Below are 13,131 nucleotides of genomic sequence, written 5' to 3'. Positions count from 1 at the left end.
GTACAAATCAAAAATTTATTGTTGTGTGTGTGTGTCTTTAAAGTAGAGTTTCCCCCTAGAACGATTATAGCGCTGTTGGGGCTCCCTCTCCCTGCCTGTGCACTCTCCTCCTAATAGTCTGTCTTTCTTAATGCGTTAAGTTGAATTGATGTGAATTCGGCTACATTTTCATTTGTGTTTATGGTTTTTTTTCCTTCTAGGCTATGCTTAAAAGTCCTTAAGATGGTCTAACAGCAGGAACTGAGGGAAACAGTCCAAAGATGTCCTTCACCCCTCCTTTCATTTTCTTGATTAAAAAAAAAAAAAAGCATTTCTTTTTTTCCTTTCGTCAGACTTGGCAACGAAGACACTTTTCCTGTACAGGATGTTTGCCCCGTGTTTGCAGGTTATGTGCTGCTGTAGATAAGGACTGTGCCATGGAAGTTTCATGACAATGAAGTGCCAAACTCACTACACCGTAGAACTGCAGAAAAGACTTTCCAGATCCTGGTGTGCTTTCAAGTTTTGTATATAAGCAGTAGCTGCAGAATTGTATTTGTATGTGTGTGTATTTTTTTTTTAAATCTCCATTTGGTCCAAGAAAAGTTTATACTCTTTGTAATACTGTGATGGTCTCATGTCCTTGATAAGTTAAACTTTCCTTTGTACTACCTGTGTTCTGCTGAACTGATGTATCACAAAGAACTAAGTTCTCCATTCTGCACCTCCGTTGAACAGTTTTGACCTATTCATACTGCCACATAATTCACATGAGAACCAGTAGCCTGTTATCAATCTGCTGAACTAATGGACTTGTCAAACTTTGGGGGATAGGGTGGGGTGGGTTTAAATGCCAGCCTTGTACAGGTCTTTTCTATTTTTTGGTTTATTTTTGTTTGTTTTGCAAATTTGTACAAACATTTAAATGGTTCTAATTTCCAGATAAATGATTTTTGATGTTACTGTTGGGGACTTGAGATCATTTTGGAATAGATATTGTATTGTAATGTTTTCTTAAAACTAGAGTCTACTTTGTTACATAGTCTGCTTGTAAATTTGTGGAATCCCAGATATTTGAGGCAGCATCCATAATTTTCCTTTTGTATTTCTAACTGGATTAGTACTAATTTTATACATGCTTAACTGGTTTGTACACTTGGGGATGCTGCTTGGTGATGTTTCTGACTAATCTTAAAATTGTTGTAATTAATACTTGCATACTCAATGTTTATGGCCCAATTTTGACAGGCAAGTGATGTATAGGTATAGACAATTTGCGTGTCATGTTTAAGAGAATTAAGTATGTTTTTTATGTGTGTGTTTTAAAGAAATGTCATCAGCTTCTTTCATCCTGTGAAACTGGGGGCACCACATAGCATTGCGTCTTCCTCACGGACGCCTGTGTGCTGAGAGGTTTCACTTCCTCCCGTGAGGCCTGGTGCTCTGTGCAGATCAGAAAGGGTGGGCCTGTGCCTCAAATCGTACTCCTTGCTCAGCTCATTTTTTAAGTTGAACTTTAGCCGAGTTCCCCCACCTACTACCATGCTCTAATTTGGGCTGGGGTGGAAGCTTTGTCTTCAGCTTTGACCTAGATGGAGGATGTGAGCCCCCGGGTTCCAGCCCCTTTCCTTACCCGGCAGAGTTCTTGGGTGCTGTGGAAGTTTGAGTTCAAGAAGGAAATCTTTGTTAGTGGGACTGGTGATTTATAGAGTGCTTTATGTTCATGAGTGCAAATGGCTACCAAATGGAAAAGAATGTGTTTTAAAATGGGAGCAATTAATCAAAAAAACTAACAAACCAGATCTAAGCTGTATATTTGGATATAGTTAAAAGCCTTTTTCAGAGTACAAAATTGGAGCATTTCTTTAGCCTTTTACAACCTAAACTATAATTTTGACCATTAAGTTTTAATACTCTCCAATTATCCATAACTGACAGACCTAGGTAATTGGTTTTCCTCCCATTTAATCCATCAGTATTTTCAGGTCACGTGGAATGCCCCAAACCAACAGGATAAGGGAACAGGTGCACAAAAGTGTTCCTTTTGCCTTCTCAAGAAGACTCCGATTTGTGTGTATTCAGCCCAGATCACGCTCACTTTTTTGCCCTGCATGTGAGTTGCATCTCTGTAGGCTTAGAATCATCCTGCAGAGGTAACAGAAGCACAGGTGTACCTGCCAGGCACACCAGACGCCAGCTCTGTTGGAAATGTCCTCCCGGGATACCTATTTGGAAAACTCGCCCAGCAGCGTCTCTGGCCGTTTTTATTGCCGGGTGCCCCCAGAGATGTTTGATTCGATACATCGTTAATCCCCCCACTTGGATGGGCTTCTTCGGTGCCAGAGTACTTGTGTTCATTCCTGTTCTCGCTGCCCCTCTGCTCTCCCTCCCCTTACCCAGTGAGCCTCAGAGCCCCCCGTTTCTTCGTCGAAGAAGCAACTACTGCTAAAATCACTGTTTGGATTTTACTACTTGGTATGATGTTTCCTCCTCCTCAGTCTGTGTAAATATCTCCCCCTACCCCCTCCAAGTTTTCTTTGTGTTGAAATTCTGACACGAATCCTGGGTACCTCTCCTGGGGTACAATGAAGTCCAGTGAAAAAGCACCTTGTCTATTTTGAAAACAAACATTATGTGACCTCTGGTAATCCTTTTTCTGTACGAATACTGACTTTCTGGAATAATTAGTATATCAGTTATTGTACATGATTGCTTTGTGAAATGTGCAAATGATATCACCTATGCAGCCTTGTTTGATTCATTTCCTCTGGTTTGTACTGTTATTAAAAGCATATTGTATTATAGAGCTATTCAAATATTTTAAATATAAAGTATTGTTTCCGTAATATAGCTGTATGGAATATATTTAGGTAATAGACACATGACTGGAAAGTTCTACCTTGACAGGCTAAGTCTAAATTCATTAGCAAATGTTGTATCCCAGTGAGCAGTAAATCAGTGGAACGCCCCCAGAAAAGAAGGGCGTGTAAAATGGAAACAGTTCTCCAAAGGTCTCAAATTTGGACTTAACTGCTGAATGTTACCAGTACTGCCCCTGCCCCTTGCCCTACCCCCCACCTGAAAATCTTACACTCAGCTCTTAACCATTTTTAATTCATAACTGACTTCGGAGCAAATAGTTTTCCTTGTGGTTTTAGTTTGGAAGTAATCAGTTAAAAAAAAAAGCAGTGTGGTTTATGCAGACAGACCTGGCATTACTGTGGCCCCCTCCTTAGGGTGGGACACTGTCTGGGGATGTGACAGCGTGACCACCTGAGTCCTGTCAGGACAAGTCACACCCGCCTGCATTTTGTTCCTTGAGTTCAGTGACAGTTCAAATTTCATATTCCAGTTCTGATACTCCCAGAGAAGTGCCTGATGACCCTGATGTACTTACAGACACAAGAACAATCTTTGCTATTATTGTATAAAGCCATAAATGTACATAAATTACGTTCCAGTGGTTTGGTGTCTTTCTTTTCTAATGGTGCAAAACTAAGTTCTTAATTAGGATTGAAAAGAAGGTCGAGCTCTCAGCGTGAGTTAAACCTGGTCAGCCATGGTGCCTTGCTGATCAGATCTGGTGTTTCCTTTGAAGGCGGAGGGGATTAGTCCCACTGGGCTTACACCATAGCCCCTGTGTTGGAGAACAAGTGAAATCCTGGATAGTAGACAACTCTGTGGTACTTCATCTTTGGGGTGTCTGAGACTCCACTGAGTCCCACGTCAGAACGCACCAGGCGGAAAGTCAAGTCGCTGGAAGGGAAGTTGGGAGGGGCCTGCTGAGGGGGTCACTGAGCAGGTGTAGTTGGCATGGGGGCATCAGGAGGAGGGTGCTGGGATGGCATGGGATGGCATGGGGGCAGGAGGACTTTGGGAAGACACTTACCCCCTTTTAGCACCCATTCTGCCGCTCATTGCAGGTTTCTGTATTTGATGTTTTCAAAAATTGCCCACAGAAAAAGCCTAAGGAATGAGGATTAGTTTAATAGGATTAAAATACTTTTTAAAGCCAGGGCAAAGCTTCACTTTCCTTGCTTCTGATGATTTCACTAGGCTAGAGAATAGGTAAAGTGGCATAAGAAATAGATTATTCCAAGGTTCATCTGTTGAAATACCAGAAGGTCAGTCTAGTGCTTAGGTTTGGTTGGTTGGTTTTGGGCCCCTTTCAGCAGTGGGAATCTTTTTTAAAAGAAGACATGATAGGCAGCAATTCAGATACAGTCTCAAACTCCCACTCCCAGATGCCAGGGCTCATGTACAGGTCACTTTGAAGACTGTTGACCCAGCACAGATGTAGAAGATGGCCTTCCTTGTACCACTAGAACTCAAGCCAACAGTTTCCTTCCCTAAACCCTGTATATTTGCTCACAAAATTGTGTTCCTAATGTTAACTACTGAGGCCTGTTTCCAAGTTTTCCATGGCTTGATAAGAGGAAGCAAGTTCATGGAAAGGGAGAGATATCCTTCGTACAGTATCTAGACCCCTACCACAGTCAGTTGACGGGCAGTCAGGAGACATACCAAGAATTCTTTCTTGCTGAACCAGCCACCCTTGAAGGGCTTGTGTTTAGCTTTGCCTATTTCTCCTCTGATCTGACCCGTGACAGTGGGGTGCTAGTTGAACTTAACTGGTGTGGATAGGTGTAGGGTCACTTCAAGAGCTGTGTCTCACTAAGTGGCAGTGTCAGAAGTAATCACTGTCTCAGACATTGTCCCTGCATCCTGTGTTAATGATCATGACGAGTTCACGACCTTTAACATGAGAGTATCAAGGCTGGAGAGAGTGCAGTGATTAAGCCACTTGCATTGCATTGCACCTGACCCCAGTTTGATTCCTGTCACCTTGTATTAGGCTGATAGCACTGCCTCGAGGGGTCCCTGAGCCAGGAGTAAACCTTGAGCACTGTCGTGTATGGCTGGCCCCAGAAACACACCAAAGAAAATGGAGAGTAGATCCACAATAGATCTCCGTATTACTATCCTTTTTGATACTGAAACTTAGCACATGAGAATGTTTTTTATTTTTTGCTTTTTGTGTCACAGCCAGCAGTGCTCAGGGGTTACTCCTGACTCTGCACTCAGGAATTACTCCTGGCGGTGCTCGGTGGACCATATGGGATGCTGGGAATTGAACCCGGGTTGGCCGCTTGCAAGACAAACGCCCTACCCGCTGTGCTATCACTTCAGCCCCATCTATTTTAACCGGAAAATGAGTGAAGTGTTTGGAACGCCAAAGGAGCTGTGTGCCAGCCTGAAGGAAGAAGGCGGAGTCCTTGGTCATAGCTAAGGGGGGCTGAGGTATGGGCTGCACGCCTTTGGGTCATGCGGAGAGAGCCACAGAGTGGTATGCATCTCTGAAATTGGGGGGGGAAAAAAGTTCGTTTCTCCAGGTGGCCTGATACAGAAAGGAGATTGGAGCCAACTCTCTTGTTTTCGGACCACTCCTGCTCTTTCTCAGAGGGTGTGTGTGTGTGTGTGTGTGTGTGTGTGTGTGTGTGTCCTGCTCTTTCTCAGAGGTGTGTGTGTGTGTCGGGGGGGGGGGGAGAGGAACAGGGACCATATTCAGAACCAGGAACAGTCTCAGGCAAGGTAAGTTCCTTAACCATCTCTGGCCCAAGTTGAGTTTTAAATTTTAGTTTTGTGCACTCAGAAACCACCCCCAGCTGCATTTGGAGACCCAGGGCTCCTGCACACAGAGCGTGTGCTCTGGGCTTTCAGACTTTCTCCCAGACTCTGCTCACTCTCTCCCCAGGGTCAGGGTCGCCTCCCTTCCCCACTTGGTAGCCACGTGGTAAATGAACTTGAGACTGAATTGAAAATATTGTATAAGTTTCTTAGATTATTTACACGCCAAATTCAGCAGTCCATCACAAAAGCGCAGACGCTATGACCAGTAGGCTCCATTCTGGGACTGCAAGGGTGGCAGCATGCACGCAAGTCGATCCACACACTAGACCGTATCAATACAAGGAAAATTGGAAGCATTTATTGTGTTGGCGTTTTTCAAAGTGGAAGCTCTAGCTGCACTGGAGGCCACTGGCAGATAAGTAGAAGTTTACATTCTACAGGAATCAAGAGGGCAGCATTGTGAGGGCTGATTCATTCTTGGAATCCGGGGTGGGGAGCACTGCGCTGGGGACCTGATGCCAGACTGCGCCAGGTGAAGCCATTTGGGATGTAGTACTGGGATTTATACGCATCCTGGCCTCTGACAACATCCTGGCCTCTGCCGACCCAGTGGTACAGTTGCTTAGGATAGGGCTCACACCCAACTGTTTTGAGCACTTCCTCAGAGGAGTTTATCAGGAGAAATCCAGTTTGCAATTTCTTTTTTTGGGGTGGGGGGTGGGGAGGAGGGCCACACCTGGCTTTGCTCAGGGCTTACTCCTGCCTCTGTGCTCTGGCATCTTCCCTCACAGAGTTCGGGGGACCATACAGGGTGCTGGGAATTGAACCCAGCTTGGCCGGGTGCAGAGCAAGCACCCTACCCTTGGGACTAGCACTCTGGCCTCGCTCTCTCTCTATTTTTTCTTTTTGGGTCACTCCTGGCAATGCACAGGGGTTACTCCTGCCTCTGCACTCAGGAATTACTCCTGGCGATGCTCAGGGGACCATATGGGATGCTGGGAATCGAACCCGGGTCAGCCGAGTGCAAGGCAAACCCTACCTGCTGTGCTATTGCTCCAGCCCCTGGCCTCTCCATTTTGTATCTTCAAAACAAGTTTGGTTCTAGTACAAGCAGAGATGCCCGCTCAGGTTGTATGGCCACGAGCCTCTGATGCTTGAACTAGATTGCCCCATAGAAAATGACAAGTTGAGAAGACCTGCTACCTGCCTTGTAGGCTGGATGTGAGCATTCGAGGATGAGGTAATGTCTGCAAATGGCTTCCTGTGTCAGGCAGGAGGGCTGTGGTCTCACTAGCTGTGCCAGTGTAGGTAATAGTAGGCTTGGGGGATTTGTTTCGTTAAAGGTGGGGCTTGTGGGCAATCACCATCTCCCTGCAAGATAAGTGGGGAGAGTCCTGGGTTCTGTTGTCATGCTTTCCACTCTTCCTTGGGCAGTCCTCCATCTCAAAAAACCAAGTGCCTGGACAGTTTGCCAGAGCCATGTCCCAAGAGAGCTCTAGCTCTCTCTTGCTAACTACAAGTGCTTAGTGAACCCACACTGAATGCCCAGAGTAAATGAATCATAGTATTTATTTCCCGGATGTTTCCTTTGGACCCATACTAAGATATTTCAGATGAGTTCCCCCAGTCTTTCTCACATAGGACTCTGGAAACCCCAATGCCTATTAGGCTGTCCTAAAACTAGGGAAAGAGGAGGGGCCACGGGGTGTGCTGGAACCCGATCACCCGGTTTGGGAGAACTGAAGGTTCCATTGGTAAGAATTCTGTGAGTTGGTTTCCTGTATCGCCATTATTAAAATTTGATTAAATATGAAAACAAATTATGCCTGGGTGGGGCTGGTGCCCAAGTAATAGTACAGCAGGTAAGACACTTGTCTTGCACATGGTCAACCTGGATTCAATCTTCAATATCCCGTATGGTCCCCTGAGCACAGCCAGGAGTATATTCCTGAGTGTAGAGCTAGGAATATCCCCTGAGCATTGCCAGGTGTGACCCCAAAACAAAAAGATGGTGGGGTATGTGCTCAGCTGTGAATTTCATACTGACATGTGGAGGACCTGCGTTTCATCCTGGGCACCACGTAGAGTAATAAAGACTAAAACTCAGGATCTAATGTAACTATACTGCACTCATGTGCACTCATTTATGTTGCTATGTCTGTTGGAAATCCTATTTGGACCCGAACAATTTGAGGATGACAATTTGAGGGTGAAAAAATAGTTACACAGTCAATTAGTTAAATTTGTCGAGGAGCATAAACTTGCTGAGAGAAGTTAGTGGGTTGGATACAAATCAATTTGTCTGATGTTGGTTGAATTGCCACCATATGTGGGCTGTAGAAGAAGAGGGAGCAGCAAAAACCCTTGGAAGCATTCTCTTGGGAGTTGGACCAATGGGATTAACCAGTGGAGTTCTGTGTATTTGGTGAGGGGTAAATTGTGTGCTTCGAGTCCTTTAGGGCAACACGTGTACCCTAAATGGGTGTATGTATATCCAGGTATGCGTGACTTCCCACAGCCTGGCCCTCTAATCACTGACTGGGCCTAACAAAGGCACAGAGAGTCACTGGCAGTTAGGGTGATGTGGAAGAGCAGGGAGAAAGGGGAGGGGGAGAACTGACCATTGTGACCAGACCCAGAGTGGCAGTGGGGGACCAAGAAGCAGAAAGAAGGAGTCGGCAGCCTGAAGACTGCACAGGTGTGCGGAGGTCATGGACAGACAGCGAGGCCTGGGCTGGAGAGGAGTCCCCCATTCAGGTGCCTCGCCTCGTGTTTCCTGTATTGTCTTTTTTCAGGTGCATGGTGGGTGGTGTTGAGTCACACCCACAGTTTTGCTCTGAGCTCAGGGACCATTCCTGCTGGAGCTCCGGGGAACCTTATGCGGTGCTGGGGCTGGAAGCTGGGTTAGGCACGCGCAAGGCAAGTGCCTAAACCATTGTGCTGTCTCGCAAGCCCATATGGAGACAGGGAGCAGTTGTCAGCGACCAGCAAGGTTGCCCTGTGGAGAGTCGGCTTACAGCTGCCCTCCGAGTCAGTCATTTAAACCTCAGGTTGGAGAAGGAGCAGAGGATACAGTTGAAAAGGAATGCAGAGGGGCTGAAGCGATAGCACAGTGGGTAGGGCATTTGCAAGTTTGATCCCTGCCATCCAATATGGTCCCCCAGCACCGCCAGGAGTGATTCCTGAGTGAAGAGCCAGGAGTAAGCCCTGAGCATCGCTGGATGTGACCCGAAAAGCAAAACAGAAAGGAAAGAAAAAGAAAAGGAGTGCAGAATACTAGTTCTGCGTCTTCTTCTTCTTTTTCTCCTCCTCCTCCTCCTCTCCCTCCTCCTCTTCGTCTTCACAAAGCTCTTTATTATTTCACTTAAGAGAAGATGAAAATAATTTTGACTAGTTTTGTTTCCATTCTTCCAGCTTTTATTTCTCATTCTGATGTGTCTATTCTGTTGACTTTTTTTCATCTTTGTATTTTTCCTTTTATTTAAAATTTTAAAAATCTATTGAATCACCATGAGATAGAGCATTACAAGGATGTTCATGATGGGGTTTAAGTCATACAATGTCTTAACACATACAAGTCATACAACACCCATCCCCCCACCAGTGTAATTTCTCAGCACTAATGTGCCCAGTTTCCCTTCCACCCACCCCCAAACCACTCCCCACTCTCCACCCCTGCCTGCCTCTATGGCAGTCACCTCTCTCTCTCTCTCTCTCTCTCTTTCTCTCTCTCTCATTTTAGGTATTATGGTTTATAATACAGATTCTGAAAGGTTATCATGTATATTCTTTCACCTACTTTCAATACTCAGCCCCATTTCACACAGCAAGACCACTTCTGGGAATATACATTGAGGATCCAAAAACACATGGCAAAAACAATATCTGCTCTTCAATGTTCATTACAGCACTATCCACCCTAGCCAAAATCTGGAAACAATCTGAGTGCCTGAGAACAGATGACTGGATAAAGAAACTATGGTACATCTACACAGTGGAATACTACACAGCTGTTATGAAAAACGAAGTCGTGAAATTTGCCTATAAATGGATAGACTTGGAGAGTATCATGCTGAGCGAAATGAGTCAGAAGGAGGACAGGTATAGAATGACTGCATTCGTTTGTGGGATATTAAAAAAAAGCATGAAATAATATCGAAGGCCAGGGAAAATGGGCCAAGAGGACTCCTCAATGGTTGGGGTTTACCCACAAGGGTATGGAGGGTGAAGGTTAGTTAAGATAGAAGAGAGCCATTATGACAACACTAGTTGGAAACGATCACCCTAGACAAGAACTGAGTATTGAAAGTAGTTCTGCTCTTGACCCTCATCTGAATCTGCTTGTCAGATGGGAGTATTCATACCCACTGAAGTTACTAGGGGAAGTCCATGACCTAAGTTATTATCCTGTCAGTGTCGGGCACTTAGAAAGGACACAAAAAATAGGGGTGGCAGACCTTCAGCAACCTTCTGCTCTCTCCGGGATAGACTTGGGTGAACACTCCCTGTCCCCATTGCTGCCCCTGGCATGTGAGGCATTCACGCTTGAGGTGGATAAATCTAGGCTCACCCTATTTGCTGTTCCTGAGTCTTGAGTGAATCCCCCAAGCCTTTACGACCCAGTGGACCATGTGCCTAAAGCTCCCAGTGGGTCAAGGACTGAACTACCAGCTTCCCACTCCCCGAGAGACTGGAAAGTTATTCCAAAGACGTGCTAGCCAGGAGCCAGGGTAGGGTGAAGTTGGGCTTCCCCATCCTTCCTGGACCTTCCTCTCGGCCACCTGAGACAGCAGCCAGCCAATCACTTTCTGCTTCCAGTTCTTTCACATGCTGGGGAAGAAACGAAAGACAACCTCTCTCTCATTTTTGTTTTACTTGGTGGGGACCATATCCAGCAGTGCTCAGGGCTGAGTCCTGGTTCTGCACTCCTGTCACTCCTGGCGGTGGCTGGGGATCGGTCCTGTGCAAGGCAAACACCCTACCCCTGGGCTGGTGCTGGGACTCTCTCCTCTCCTTCATGCCTCCTCCGCTTTGTGCCTCCTCCGCCCTCCAAGCCTGCCCCTGCCCTGGGTGTCAGAGCAGGCTCAAGCATAGCAGCCCGGGGTGGGCTCAGGATTCTTCAGCTTTCTCCACAGAGCCCCAGGTGTATAGAGAGATATGCCAGACACTTACTGACAATAAATCATACGTTCTCTGTATGCAGTGACCCCCACTTTCCCTAATGTGACCCCATAAGGGTTGAGGCCCACCTTTTAAGAACCAGGTGGTAGGTAAGTCGGCCTCAGTGACCTCCCAAAGCAGCAGTAAGGGCTGTGCACCTGAACCCAGACACCGCCAGGGACACTCCTGTTTGCTGAGCTGTCCGTGGCTGCCAACATTCTGACACATCAGCAGACCAAGCCAGCCAAGGTGTTTGACAAGTCTGCGGATGTCACTTGTTTTCTCCCCACAATAAAGCCCAAAGGTCGGAGAGGGGAGGCTGTGACCAACAATGAAATGCCTGAAGGAGACATTGTTTTTTCTCGCGGCTGGGTCTCCCCAGACTTACAGCCTCTCCTGCTGTGTAGGAGATCACAGCCTGCTCCTTCCCATAGTGCACCAGTGCGGCCATTGACAAGGCCGAGATGCCCAATGCATGCATCTGCCCCACGCTTGTCTAGAGAACAGTCTGGGCGTGCTAATCCTGACAGTGGTGGAGACTCTTCCCTTCACAGGAAGGTGGTCCTCAGAGACAGTGGCTGATTTGTTGTCACCAGACATCTATCTGAGAAAACCAGGAGCACTGTCATTTATAATGTTTCCTAAGTGTGTGTCATTGGAGCTTTTCCAAGTTCTCCCCAAGTAGAATTGGATAAAATGTGACTTTCACTTTCTGATTTTAAAAAACACATCATCTTACAATGCTTGAAATAGCCCCCTTTTCTTTCTTTCTTTCTTTCTTTCTTTCTTTCTTTCTTTCTTTCTTTCTTTCTTTCTTTTTCTTTCCTTCTTCTTCTTCTTCTTCTTCTTCTTCTTCTTCTTCTTCTTCTTCTTCTTCTTCTTCTTCTTCTTCTTCTTCTTCTTCTTCTTCTTCTTCTTCTTCTTCTTCTTCTTCTCCTCTTCTCCTCCTCCTCCTCCTCTTTCTCCTCCTTCTCCTCCTCCTCCTTCCTTCCTTCCTTCCTTCCTTCCTTCCTTCCTTCCTTCCTTCCTTCCTTCCTTCCTTCCTTCCTTCCTTCTTTCTTCTTCTTCCTTCCTTCTTTCTTCTTCTTTCTTCTTCTTCCATACCTGGCAGTTCTCAGGGCTTACTCCTGGCTCTGAGCACAGGGGTCTCTCCCACACAGGTTGGGGGGGGGCATAAGGGGTGCTGTTGATTGGACCAGCATACAGCCAGGTGTAAGACAAGTGCCTTGCCTTACCTCTACCTCTCTCCAGTGCTCTAAAAATTATTTTAAAGGAATATAATTGTTTTACTTTATGAGAAAAAATTTATTCTACTTCAATTCACCACAGTCCTTAAACAAAGAAGGAAATAATTCCTAAAGTAGAGAATTTCTGCTTAGAAATTCTTGTGCAGTTGTGATAAAATACATCCTGGGTAGAAAATGTCTTTTATTCACTATCAGTATATCTGAGGAGGCTCAAAAGTTCCTTGAGCCCATGCGTTGTATTTTAAATTAGTATCTATGTCTTCAGTTCCCTACTGACTCCTTTTTTCTGTTTTAAATAATTAGTATTCCTTTAAAAGTATGAATATTTTCCTAAGCCCTGAGTATGGCTGGCTGGAAGCATCGAACAGCTGTATGGAGTCTCATGTAACCATCATGTGCCTTTTTTTGGAAACAACAATTGTCCTTGTCTTTTGTAAGAAAAGCACATGATTTAAGAAAGAGAGATGACTAGCAATAATTCTGTTGTCACTTGGTCACTGGCAGGAGTAGGAGAAGGAGGAAGACAAGAAACATTCATTCTTGGATCCTCAGCCATACCAATCTGCAAACCTTCCTGGAGTCAATAATTTCCTTTGTCATTTCTGGGTAACTAAAAAAAGCCTCCGGAATGTTTCCAGGACTGAGTATTCTGTTGTGTAATACTTTGAGAGTCTGAGTTACCTTACTGTCCTCACAGAGTTGGCTCCAGACCCAGCCATGGGCTGGAGAGATAGCTCACAGGACTGGTGCCTGCTTTGCCTGCAGGAAGCCCAGGCTCTTTAAGGGCATGATCCCTTGGACATCAGGAGTAAGCCCTGAGCACTGAACTAGAAGTAGCCCTCAGTCACTATGGGATGGCCCAAATGAGCCTCTTCTATTCCCTGCCCCCAGCCCAAAGACCCAAACATTTTTCCTCCACCTGCTATACCTGAGTGTTGGAGGAACTGACAAGAATTGGAAAAAAAAAAGAAATTTCAGTCTTTATTAGAATCTATAATGCTTTCTCTGAAATTAGAACTTTTTAAAAATTTTATTCAGATCTTACTCAATATCAGCGAATGCATTCTGGAGAGAAACCTCACAAATGTAAAGAACCCAGTGCTCAGGCCTCAGT

At 45.6% G+C, this 13,131-nt stretch overlaps 1 protein-coding gene across 1 annotated transcript in view; it reads left to right on the top strand.

Moving 5' to 3' along the window:
• The window catches only part of FOXO1 (forkhead box O1), an 85,836-nt gene extending 85,016 nt beyond the window's left edge, over positions 1-820 (top strand). The window contains exon 3 of the mRNA XM_055118048.1: positions 201-820. The gene's annotated coding sequence lies outside the window, so the exon portion shown is untranslated. The remainder of the gene's footprint in view (positions 1-200) is intronic.
• The last annotated feature ends 12,311 nt before the right edge of the window (positions 821-13,131 follow it).

The sequence above is a fragment of the Sorex araneus genome, chromosome 1 (assembly GCF_027595985.1).
Source record: "Sorex araneus isolate mSorAra2 chromosome 1, mSorAra2.pri, whole genome shotgun sequence".
Taxonomy (NCBI): Eukaryota; Metazoa; Chordata; class Mammalia; order Eulipotyphla; family Soricidae; genus Sorex; species Sorex araneus.
This window is presented reverse-complemented; position numbering and strand designations above follow the sequence as displayed.